Consider the following 12375-nt stretch of genomic DNA (forward strand, 5'->3'; position numbering starts at 1 on the left):
TATTGAATGGTCATTGACAGTTAGGAATAGTTTTGCTTCTGATTACTATTCCTTTTGTCATACTTTTGCAGAAGTCTCTGAAGAGCATGGAACCATTCTGGTTCTTGGTTACATAACTGATGATGACACGGCTATGATTTTCTTTGACTTGGTGTTTATTAGATGTTCCATGTTTGCATCATTTTCTGGAGCTACGTCCTAGTTTGCTCTGTTTAAAAAATGATACACGGTTTAGGGTTTGGCCTCTTCCCCAAAGTGAATTGTTTGCATCTAAGGTCTTCCTAGTAATAATTATTTAAACCTGTTTCTATTCAAGCTGCTAGTCTTTTTAGGGAGTCATTGAGTTTGATGTTAAATCTTAATTATATTTGTCTAAATACCCTTTTCAGTGGTAGAACTTTTTTATACTAAATACCTTGCCATTAATGTATTTAATATGTATCCTCTTCCTTTTCATATGTTTGAAAGTAGTTATGAGGATAAAATGTTTTAGTCTGTCAACGTGTTCCTTTTCGTAAGACTGCATAACTGCTTCCTTCTTTCTTTGTCTATTGACATCAGATCTAAAATTATTTGTTCTGTTCCCTGTATTTTTCTTTTCCAAATTCAGATATTACTTCGTGTACTGCTCCTGTTTTTTGTACCATCTTTTCTTTAATGCTCTCTCTATTTGCCAAATTTTTTTATTTCTTGCGTCTTTTTATTCTCCATTTTGTGACCTTTTCTCAGTTTGTTCTTCTCTGTAAGTTTCTTGACTAAGATGATTGGAAGAGAAAGAAACGATTTTTTTCCCTATTCAAGAAAACAGCCGGAGTGTTGCATGCCTAAATAGACAGATTCCTCAAATTCTTACATATGTACATGTACAATTTTATTAATTCTGTTAGAGATTCTGAACTCTCTGTATATGCATGTGACAGCCTGCAAACTCCATTTTGATTGTAAAGCTGGTCCTTGCCTTCCTGCTGTCTTTTCACCTTCCTCGCTGACTAAAATTCCAAGGGATGGTGGCACAGGACTAACAATAGAGGACTATTAAACTTTGGCAATCATCTATTCAAATGGAGCACCATAAGGTTTGTCTAGATGAACAGACCGCGGCAAGCTGGGGTGTAAATCTACAGCATGCTAGAACGCATCCACTAATTGGCCATGTGGACCTTGCTGCCACGCACTGGGAGTTTCCTAGTGTGCTTTGATCTACACTGCTTTGAAAGGGGAGTAGGTCAAAGCACAGCATGGAACATTTAGTGCCCAGCTGACAAGTGGGGGAGATAGATTTACAACCCAGCTTGCCACGCACTAATTGTTCATCTACACAAGCCCTCATCTATTGCCCAGGGTACATCAGTTTTTCAAGTCTGAACTCCAGCGGGGAGGTTGCTAAGCAGTGAATCACCTCATGGGGCACTTTGATCGCCTGAAAAGGCTGATCAGGGGGCACTTGACAAAGAGGCTGGGTGGTCTCTTGCCAGCTATTTTAAAGGAAGCTTGGGCAGGAGTGTGGAAGGGCACTGAGTGCAGAACTCAGAGCGAGAGAGGCACTACATGATCCACTGGAGAGGGGAACCCTGGGCTACCTGGAAGATGCTGCCCTAAGCCTAAAGACTCTCCTGGGTGGTGGGGAAACTGAGGTAGAAGAATGAGAACAGGTGTGTTAATTATTTTGTCTAGATCCACATATTCCTTGTGCTACCTAAGTCAAGAGTAATTTTGTTTTAAAATCCTGTGCAAAGTCTGCATATCTGTTTACTTCCTTATCACATGCCGCCGAAGAGTTAAACTGCAAACCCAGAGAGCCCACTTGCTGGAGCTCTAGGAAGGAGCTAGAAGGCAGTCTGAGGAGTCAGCGCTGGTCCTGGGGCACCTCGGGCAGCTGGGCCACATGGTCCCATATCCACAAAGGAGTAACAGACTACAATCAGTGCCCTGGAAAAGAGCCAGAGAGGCCAAGGAAAGAGACAGTGCTGGAGTCTACTTAGATCAAGGAAAGCTTAAAACACACAGGTCCGGTGGCTGGGGACCCAACACTGCAGCCGGGAGAGTGTCCAGCAGGGGGAGCTTTTCCATGGCTGTGTGCGTGACTGTTAGTGTAACAATGTGTGCGGGTATTTAGGTTTGAATCATGCAGATTAGTAAGAGTTTGGGGCCAGATCCTGCAAATGCTTACTGCTGAGCAGAATGAGTGCTACCGTGAGTTGTTTCTGTAGGGCCATATTCTCACAGTCCTTACCCAGATGCATGCTGTGGGGAGCATACAAAAATCTCTCTACTCGTTTGATCTGGAAAGGGGTATGAACAGAGAGGTAGCAAAACTTGCAAATGACACACAGTTATTTGGGTTAGTCAGGGCCAAAGAGGACTGTCGGGAACTACAGAGAGACCTGAACAAGCTAGATGAATGGGCAACACCAGGGCAAATGAAACTAAATGTTGATAAATGCAAAATAATGCACATTGGAGGGGAAAATGTTAACTACTCAGAACCCTGTAAGGTGTATCAGCTCAGGAAAGGGACCCGGGAGTCATTGTGGACAGCTCAATGGAGACCTCTACTCAATGCACAGCTATGACCCAAAAAACAAAAGCATTGTGTTAAGATGCACAAAGAATGGGATGGAGAATAATACAAAGACTATTATCATGTCTCTAGATAAGGGTGATTACAATGGCCTACAACCTGGGAAAACTCTCTTATCAGGAGAGATTGAAAAGATTTGGATTGTTACCCTTATCTGTCTCCTCTCTGAAGTATGTCTGCTCTGCAATTAGACACTCTGACTCGGGCTCAGGCTATGAGGCTGTTTCATTGTAGTGTAGACGTACTCGAAGAGATTATATGACAAAAGTTTATAAAATACTGAATGGCCTAGAGAAGGAAGATGTGGAGCTTCTGTTTTCCCTGTCTCACAACACAAGAACAAGGGAACATTCAATGAACTAAAAAGGCGGGAAATTCTAAATCAGTAAAAGGAAATACTTTTTTCCCACAACACTCAATAAAACTGTGGAACTCACTGCTACAGGAACTCATTGAGGCCAAGAACTTAACAAGATTCCAAAGGGGATGGGATATTCCCATGGATATCAGGAATACCCAGAGTTATCATAATGATGACAAATTTTGAAAGGGATAATAAACCTCCTGCTTCAGGATTTAAGCCAATCTCTCTAACTATTAGATACCAGGATGACACATAGTGTGAGGGCAGATTATCCCACATCTGCTACTGCAGGGTTCCTCTGAAGCAGTTGGTACTGGCCATTGTTAGAGAAGGGATACTGGACTAGAGGGACCAACTGGTGTGATCCTGTCTGTCAATTCCTGTGCTCCTAAGGTCATCATTCCACCTAGAAGGGAATTGGAATCTGATGCTGTGGGTAGCATGTGTATGAACAACAGAATTTCTGTCCATAATTGTAAATATATCCTAACTGGTTACACCCAGTGTGGAACAGCTGTCCTTGTTAAGTAAGTGTGTGGTTGTAACTACAGACACTGAACGTAAATCTCTGGTTTTGGAAGGTGAGCTCTGAATGGTAAATTCAGAACAGACTGGCTGGCTGCAACTTCCAGCTGGCTCCGGGGGCTGTGTTATCTAGTATTTAGAGAACAGTAATACTGTTGTTAAAGCACAAGTGCCTTCATAAGACCAGTACACTCCCTGTTTGTTTAAATGTAGATGAAGCCAGGCCTGCAAGAAACAAGGATAATGGAGAGTGTGGCAGGGCAGGGGTAAAACCCCCTTTAAAGCCCTGCCAAAATGCTGGCTACAGCTTGCTGTCTGGCCAGTAGGCCAGCCGTAGAAATGCAGGTATTCAGCAGGGAGCCCAGCTGCAAGCCCTAATGAGGCCTGGCCCAGAGGAACAGGCTGAGCTAAGTACTGGCAGCTGGGCTGGGGCAGGAGAGGGCTATAAAAGCCCTGGGCAAGCCTCAGTGGGGAGGCTAGGCTTGGAGGAGACAGGAGGGTAGTAGCCCTGTCTCCTTACCAACAAGGAAGCCTCAAGGGTCAGGAGACCCTGGAGAGGGTCTGTGGGGCATTAACTGTTGGGGGATCTGGGAACTGCACAAGTATGTAAATAAAGACACTGGGGTGATTCAACAAAAGAGGGAGTAAACTCTCTTTATTAAACCAGCGTAAACACAGGGTGCAGGCACAAAAGTGGGAGAGCCTGCACTGACCCTGTGACAGAGAGTAATGCTGGGAATTTGCAGCATTACAAATCCTCGGTGGTAGGGTGACCAGATGTTCCCTTTTTAAAGGGACAGTCCTGTTTTTGGGGACTTTTTCTTATATTGGCACCTATTACCCCCCCACCCCCTGTCCCGTTTTTTCACAGTTGGTATTTGGTCACCCTACTCAGTAGTGTTGCAGGAGTTAGTTCCTTAAGGCAAAGGAATGAAACAACCCCTCCCTCAGGTTCTGGCATGTCAGAAGAGCATGGCATGTGTAATATCGCTGAGGTTTGTGCAGAGAAATCTGTCTTTTATAACCTTGCTTCTACAAGTACTCAGCAGGGCGTCGTTACGCAGCAAGGTGAGAATCTGTGTAAGGTGATTCAATACCTGAACATTAATGTTAAGAATGTAATTAGCAGTTTAGAAAAGAATATCCAGACACCTGAGAAATGGAAGAGTGAATTAGAATCCTGTTACCATTTACAGTTCTCAAATTCAGGATTGCTAAGAGAATGCACCCTGGAATAGTTCTTAAACTTCTTGTGTTTCCTTTTGTTTTCACTGCATCCTTTGGGAATTGGTCCTGCTTTGAGCAGGGGGTTGGACTAGATGACCTCCTGAGGTCCCTTCCAACCCTGATATTCTATGATCTGTTGTCGATGGTGTTGTGCATTTTAAAAAGGGTTTTTTTCCGCTATCCCAGGGACAAAGAGAGCAATGGAGAATGCAAGAGGAAGTCTGGCATGAGTTTTATATTTGTTACTCCTATTTTACAGTGAGGGCAATAAACCACTGGAACTATTCAACAAGGCTCGTGGTGGATTCTCCATGACTGGCACCTTTTAAATCAAGATTTGAAGTTTTTCTAAAAGATCTGCTGTAAGTTCAAACAGAAATTATTTGGGGGGAGTTCTATGGCCTCTGTTATACAGGAGGTCAGACTATGATCACAATGGTCCCTGCTGGCCTTGGAATCTATTAATCTACCATTATTATTAACTTATTGAATATTGTGGTAGCACATAGAAGCCTTCATTAGGGACCAGGGCTGCCTTATACTAGACATTGTACACACCCAATGAAAAGACAGCCCATGCCCCTAGGAGCTTACAATCTCCGTAGAAGATGAGAAACAGCAGGTGCGTGCAACAAACAGCTGAGGGAAGCTGAAGAAGAGCTCTGTGTAGCTCAAAAGCTTGTCTCTTTCACCAACAGAAGTTGGTCCTATAAAAGATATTACCTCCCCCACCTTGTCTGTCTCTAGCATTTTGCATCACGGCAGAGGTGAGATGTCAGGAGAGATGTATCAGAGGATGGGTTAGTGGCTTTGCGGTGTTTTACAGGGAGTTAGGGTGACCAGATGTCCTGATTTTATAGGGACAGTCCCAATTTTGGGGTCTTTTTCTTATATAGGCTCCTATTACCCCTCACCTCTTTCCCGATTTTTCACACTTGCTGTCTGGTCATCCTACAGGGAGTTCCTCCCACATGTAAAGGACAGCCTGGGAAAAATAGAAAGGTGCTTGTGGGAAAATTTGACAAATGGGCAATCACAATGGGATGGGTGGCTGGTGACCCAGCCACTGGGGGAGGCTAGCCCCTGGCCCTTCCCCTTGTGCCTGAGGCCCTTCCCCTTGTGCCTGAGGCCCTTCCCCTTGTGCCTGAGGCCCTGCCTCTACCTCTCCCCTTCTGCCTTCCCTCCCCTGCAGGAGCCCAGAACACCCCCACTGCGGCCCCCAGGCCCAGCAGCACCCCTAGCCCCGGGGTGCCGGGTGGCAGCTCCCCCAGGCGGCCAGTCCCAGAGCGCCAGGCAGCTGGGTGGCACGCCTGCAGCACCCCCAGCCCCAGGACGCCGGGTGGCCCGGTTCAAGTGCCGGGCTGGCAGCACGGCCCCAGCGCCAGCCACTCAGAATCCCTGCAGGAGGCAGGCCAGCCCCAGCCAGCCTGGGCCAGGGCATAAGAGCAGAGCGCTGGGAACTGCAGGCGGGGACCTGGGGGCGGAGCATGGGCGGGGCCACGCCAGGTTGTTTGGGGAGGCACAGCCTCCCCCAGCCTATGATACCTGCCACCCATGCACAATGGCCATCATAGATGGAGTGGGGACTATATCTCAGCAGCATATGAGAAGTGATAGCTAGGGAGGGGATAGGCCATGCAGAGCCTTAAGAGTGAGGCTATAGCAGGGGTTAAATTCTTATAGAGTATTTCCCGGAGGCCCCCTCTGCCCAACATGCTATAAAAACTCCAGGGGGCAATAGCAGATTAGCCACTGGTCCTACGGGGTGCGTGCCCAGGGGCCCCGGCGGGCAGGGCGGGGGAAGCCCCCATGCCCTGACCCCACTTCCCAGCAGCAGCGCCGGGTGGGTGCAGCGGGAGAAGCACCCATGTCTCCTGACCCTGTTCCTCTGCAGCAGTGCCACAAGGGGAAGCCCCTGCGTCCCTGACCCCGCTCCCCATCAGAAGCCAGGGGTGGCAGGGGAAGTGCTCCCCAACCCCGTCCTTGGCAGAAGTGCCGGGCGGGGAGGGAGAAGCCACAGCACCGGGACCCCCACTGCAGCCCCGGGACTGGAGGATCTCTCACTACCTGCTGTGGCCTCAGGCTGGGGGAGTTCTCACTCCCTGCTGCGGTCTGGGGCCATGGTGGGGGGACAGAGCTTCTCCAGTCTTGGGGCCACAGTGCAGGGGGCAGAAAGTACAAATGGGTTGTGGGACTGCCATGGGGGGCCAGAATGGGTGGTACCCTGGGTGGAAAAGGGGCAGAAAGGGGTGGGGCTGTGGGCGGGGCTGCAGGCAGAGGGGGCAGAATGGAGACGGGACTGCAGGTGGAAGAGGTGGGGAGGGACCCCGCACTTGCTCTGGCCCAGGGCCCCAGGAAACCTTAATCCTGGAGGGGGGGGTGAAAATATTTACTGCAGCAACAGCTCCAGCTGAATTTAAGCCCTGCAAGTATAACTGCAAACAAAATCCCCAGAAGGAGGTAAGTTTGGACCCTCTCCGTTGTTTGTTTGTGTGCACTTTCTGGAGCAGGGTAGAAACACCACCTAAGTGTGTTAATTATGCTAACGATGATCGTAAGTAACGAAATTGGACACATTTTTACAACTTTGGCATCACGCTTGGAAGGGAAAACTGAAGGCAACCTTAACTATGGAGCCTCCCTAGCACTGGGGCTGCTCCGTTGTGTGAAATGAATAACCCTTAACCAGCTAGCCCAAAAGCAGAATGCTGCAGTCATCTGACCTTTAAAAGCATACACGTTCTGTGCAACCAAACCAAGCTAGCCATGGAGGAACTGTTCCTAAAAGAACAGGAAAGTCAGCAGGCATTTTCTCTCTTTCCGAGAATTCCAGTTACCAAGTAGCATTTACTATTGATCTGCTGCAGCCTAGATTCATTTCTTGATGTTTCATTTATGAGCCTATTTTTAGGATCTTATAAATCAGCAGTTTAAAAAAAAAATAAGGAAAAAGGGGAAAATTACAGGAATGCATAAAACTGCTGGGAGTTATGCTGAGACGTGCTATATGCAAACTATCCCTAGGACCTCTCTCATTCTCATAGATTGTCACCTTCTATATGCTGATGACTCCCAAACTTACCTCTCCCCAGGGACAAACTGGGGGGGGTCAACAGTAGTAGTAGTTGCTTAAGCTCTGTTGACACAACCAGTTTCTCCCATTTGAACAGCAAAACAGTAAGCCACTAGTAGTAGGTTTTGCAGCTCTTCATAATATGGCCCTCCCATCCCTGTCTTGTGTGTTTGTGATATAATTTAAATGTCAACATTGTTTACAGTGGTCATTAAAGAGTCAACAACCAGCTGGGAATAATAGTGGTGATATTATTGTTGTTGTTTGTATTACAATAAATACAGACAAGCCCACCATTCTAGGTGCTGTACAACTATGAAAAGACAGTCACTGTCTTAAGGAGCTTACAATCTAAGTATAAGATGAGACAACAGATGGATGCAGATAGACGGGAATGCAAGGAGACAATGAGACACTATTGATCAGTGTTCTAGGTCCTGGTGTCTGCTCACCAGCAGCCTAACCACAGTAACTCACACATATCCGCCTGAGCTGTCTACATCAGTCAATGTTCCTATTTTAAAGGTTCATTTAGGCCTGTTCTACACACTAGTTTTGCAGTGGTATAACTATTGTTGCCGGCACAGAGTGCCCGAGGAAAGCAACAGCGGGGTTCGTTGCCCGGTGTGCGTCGCGCCAGTGAACACACCAGGGTGGAGAAGCAATCAAAGTTTTATTTGAGATCTCAAAGCAGTGCAAGGAGACTTGGCACGTCTCAGATCAAGCACACCAACACAAGCAATTTTTCTCTTTTTATACTTTACTTTAGCTAAGTTCTTCCCTTTTCCCCCCCTTTCCCCCTCCCTCCTCCCTATAGCAGTTACATTAAGCAGTAGCAATTACATTTAAGCAGTTAAGGCATCTTGGCGGCTATAAGTCTAGCTCATTAGTAACTCTTCTTTGAACCATTATCTTGTCCTTTTCCCTTTGATCTGTTATCTTGCCTCTCAGCCAGAAGCATGCAGGCCTTATTACTACCGCTTTATACCGGTTTGAGCGGTGTTGCAACTGATAACTGACTATTACACATTCCATTCTCTGTTACTGGCTTGTTAGGTCGATTAAAGTTCAAACATGGAGGAGCTTTGGTTCATTTAGGCCTAGTGCAGGAAGGCTTCATCGACACTCGTGGTCTTCCACCCTCCCGAGTTACCTAGGGTTATGCCTAGTGACACCAACACTATGTTGGTGAGGCGTGTGGTGGTTTTTAAACCAATATAGTTAAACTGATACAATACCTACCGTGGATGCAGTGGGAATAAGCTATACTGATATAAGCACTTTTATACCAGGATAACTGTGTCCACACTAGGGTGATGTAATGCTTTAACTACACCCGGACAGTGAAAGAGGGACAACTTTTGTGTGTAGACAAGTCCTTGTCATCCAGAACCACTTGAAACTTTATTAAGTATTATTTATTATTATTCTAAATGAAAGTGTAGATTCTGATGCACAGGATGGCAGACTCCAGAAAATGTACCGGCTCTCCAACACCCTGACCTTTTTGCCTCCCTGCCTCAGCCTGGGTACACCTAACCCATTTATCCTACCAATACTGACTTACAACTTACCGAGGTATACGTTACACCATTGTTTGTCACCACTGACTTGAATCCTCACATGTTAGACAGATTTAAAATTTGTATTAAAGTTAATGTTTAAAATTAAATATACACAAGTTAAGAGGGAAGGTACTGTACATCTGCGGTCTGGCTTGAGTTATGAGGGATTACAGGTATCAGTTACAAGGATCACGAGATACATACATATCACATAGACCCAGATTGGGGTGCGGGGTTTTTAAAGCGTCAGTAGATAAGTGGGCTCGGGTATGCCACCCACAGAATGTATAAAGAGTCCAAGTCAGTCTCAGTGTAGCGAATAAGTACATGGGTGGGGTGCATCCCTTGGTTCATCAGGGAAGGAAGTGGGTTATTTCCCTGGTCGGCGGTCTCGATTACTCAACGTGGTATTGACGGTGTCCCGTGATGTGTTCCGTATAGATGTTTCTGGACCACCTGATGGTGTCAGACACCATGAGCTGTCTCATGAGCCGGGCGTAGCGTCACCCGACTCCGCACGCTCTCAGTACCAGCTCGTTGGGGGGGGTCCCACGAGCCCAGGGCTCCCAGAATCAGGGCGTGTATCTGGACCTTGTAGCCCTGGGCTCTCAGGGTGTTGGCCAGTGGGGTGTACTTCAACACCTTCTGGGCTCGGGCCTCGTGGAAGGCCGGTGACCTGTTTTCAAATGGCACTGTGACATCTACCATGAGGACCTTCTTCTTTTCTGCGTCCGTCACGATTATGTCGGGTTGCAGTCGGCTGTCTGTCCCAGGGATGGCGGAGTCGACGGTGATCTTCTCCAGGGACGGCAGGATGGCTTTCACCAGTGCTACACAGAGGAGGGTTTGTATGCAGTCATGTTACAATCACCTTAGCATTTCTTCCTTATCCACTTCAATTGTAATGGGTAGTCTCTTAATGCACTGTCTAACCAGGTCTGTGAATGACATCAGCTGCCTCTGTGCTGTGCATAATAGAGCTCGTTCACACCTGGGCAGAGTGCTGTAGTTAAAATCAGTCTGCATTGTGCTGGCTCTCTGGGAACCACCAGTAGATATGCTTTTCACAGCTTTTCGGTTCCACCTCTCTAAAGCCACACCCACTAGTGGCTGCTCACCTTCCTATAGATTTTGTGTAAGGCTAGGATCCAATTTACATAGTTCTATTATGTAACAATGTTTGGATTATTTTTTCTCCCGCCTGTTATTTATTAAACCCCATATATGAACAGTAGCATTTTCCAAAGTGAATGCATAACTTTGCACACCCACAACCTCTGATGCATGCACATAACCCCTGATTTGCACACACACCACTTTGTGAACAGGCACATTGGAGAGAGGGACTACCTGCAAATCGGGCTCCCGAGTAACTTAGCGTCTACACACATTTGAAAATATATCCCAAGGAGGGTATATGTCTCTATACATCTTCAGCATGGTCCCAGTCCTGCACTCATGGACTTCAATTGGAATTTTGCTATCGACTTAACGAGAGATGAATCAAAACCTATTAATTTAGAAGAGACACATGAAAAAGCTATGCAGCCAGAGTAAACTCCAGACTCCAAGAGAGAACTGGCAATAAGTGCTGAAACGTCTTGTCCCAGCATACAGAGCAGCAGGAGAAAGATCCCTGACGGACAGATCAAGTTAAATGTTGAGGAAGGAAGTGGGAAAAGCAAGTCTCTTCTGGTTTGCTGAAGGTTGGTGATTGTTCTGCAATGAAGTAATCAGTCTGTCTTTACACAGCTGTGGGCAGAGTGAGTCTGAGCAGCCACGGTGGGCAATTAGTTAGAGTGGAGCCCAGTGGTATAGCCATAAAAGGATTTTTTGTAAATCATAAAGAGATGCAACTTGTTTGCTTAGAAGATGTTTTTATGTTTGTTTTGTTCCTTTTCCCATCTTATGGCTCATTGAATTAATGTAAGTAACAAAATGGTTTTTTATGAGGACCGATGGTCCCAAGCATGCCTCTGCCGTGTGGAATGTCTGCTCGGATTTATTTCACTTGGTGCTCCAAAGCCCAAACTAATGACCAATGTAATGCGTGCTAAATCCTGCTAAGCGCTTGCAGCCATGCCAGCATTTCATCTTTGTAGACTATAGAAACTCAATAGAAATTTAGTTTTAACACTTTTGATCCCATGGAGAGATTCCTGAGGGCTGGAGCCTATAGATGAGACTGTTGCTGAGCTGTCTTTCCTGGCTGGATATTATGTCGTCTTTATTTTTATTATATATTGAAATGCTGGAGTCACAGGACCAAGAGCCAACCCTTAGCTACACCTGTGCAATGCAAAATATTCCATTAATGGGGGAAGAATTTGGCCTCTCTTCCAGCATATGCATAGGCTCTAGGCCGCCCTCACAGACAGAATGCCCCCTGATATTGACACTGCTGTTTGGCCCCTCTCAGTGCACCCAACAAGGTTCCAAAAGACACAATATAGCCCAAGATGCAAACATTTTAAAGAGTGTCCAGAACTGGAATATAAACACCTGGTAGTTTCACTAAGCTCCAAAGCATCCCTGGGTTGCCCCACACCCAACATGTGCCTTGGAGTTACAGTCTGGGGAAGCTCTCAGGTACAGCCCCACAGCTGATCGCCTTCTATTCTGCCCTCTTCACTTAAACGGCACATCGGCACACTGTGTGGTCTGAACGACGGCCATCCTAAGCCAAAGAGAGAAAAGCAAGCAAAGTCAGCCTTAGGCAAAGAGCAAAACGCCTGGCCTCGAGAGAAGGGTGTATTGCATGGGGGCAGCCTTGAGATGGGATACCTCCAGCACAGCCTGAGTGCCAAGCAGCTGGGTTATTAGCATCTTCGAAACCTATTGCCACTCTTCATTAAATGAACTTAATGTAAGCGCCACACCCTGGATATGCGGTGGAGACAGCGTAAGCAGGAGCCCCTCTGTGGCTGGGAGGCTGCTGGTCTCCCTGCATGTTTTATAGTACCAAGCCCTTATGACTGGTTGGCTACTCCTATCGTTTTCCTGTTTGGTGGAGCACTCCCTGCCTCTCTAACGTGGTTCC

Source organism: Terrapene carolina, unplaced genomic scaffold (genome assembly GCF_002925995.2).
Source record: "Terrapene carolina triunguis isolate 2854851 unplaced genomic scaffold, T_m_triunguis-2.0 Scaffold233, whole genome shotgun sequence".
In the NCBI taxonomy this organism is placed as follows: domain Eukaryota; kingdom Metazoa; phylum Chordata; order Testudines; family Emydidae; genus Terrapene; species Terrapene triunguis.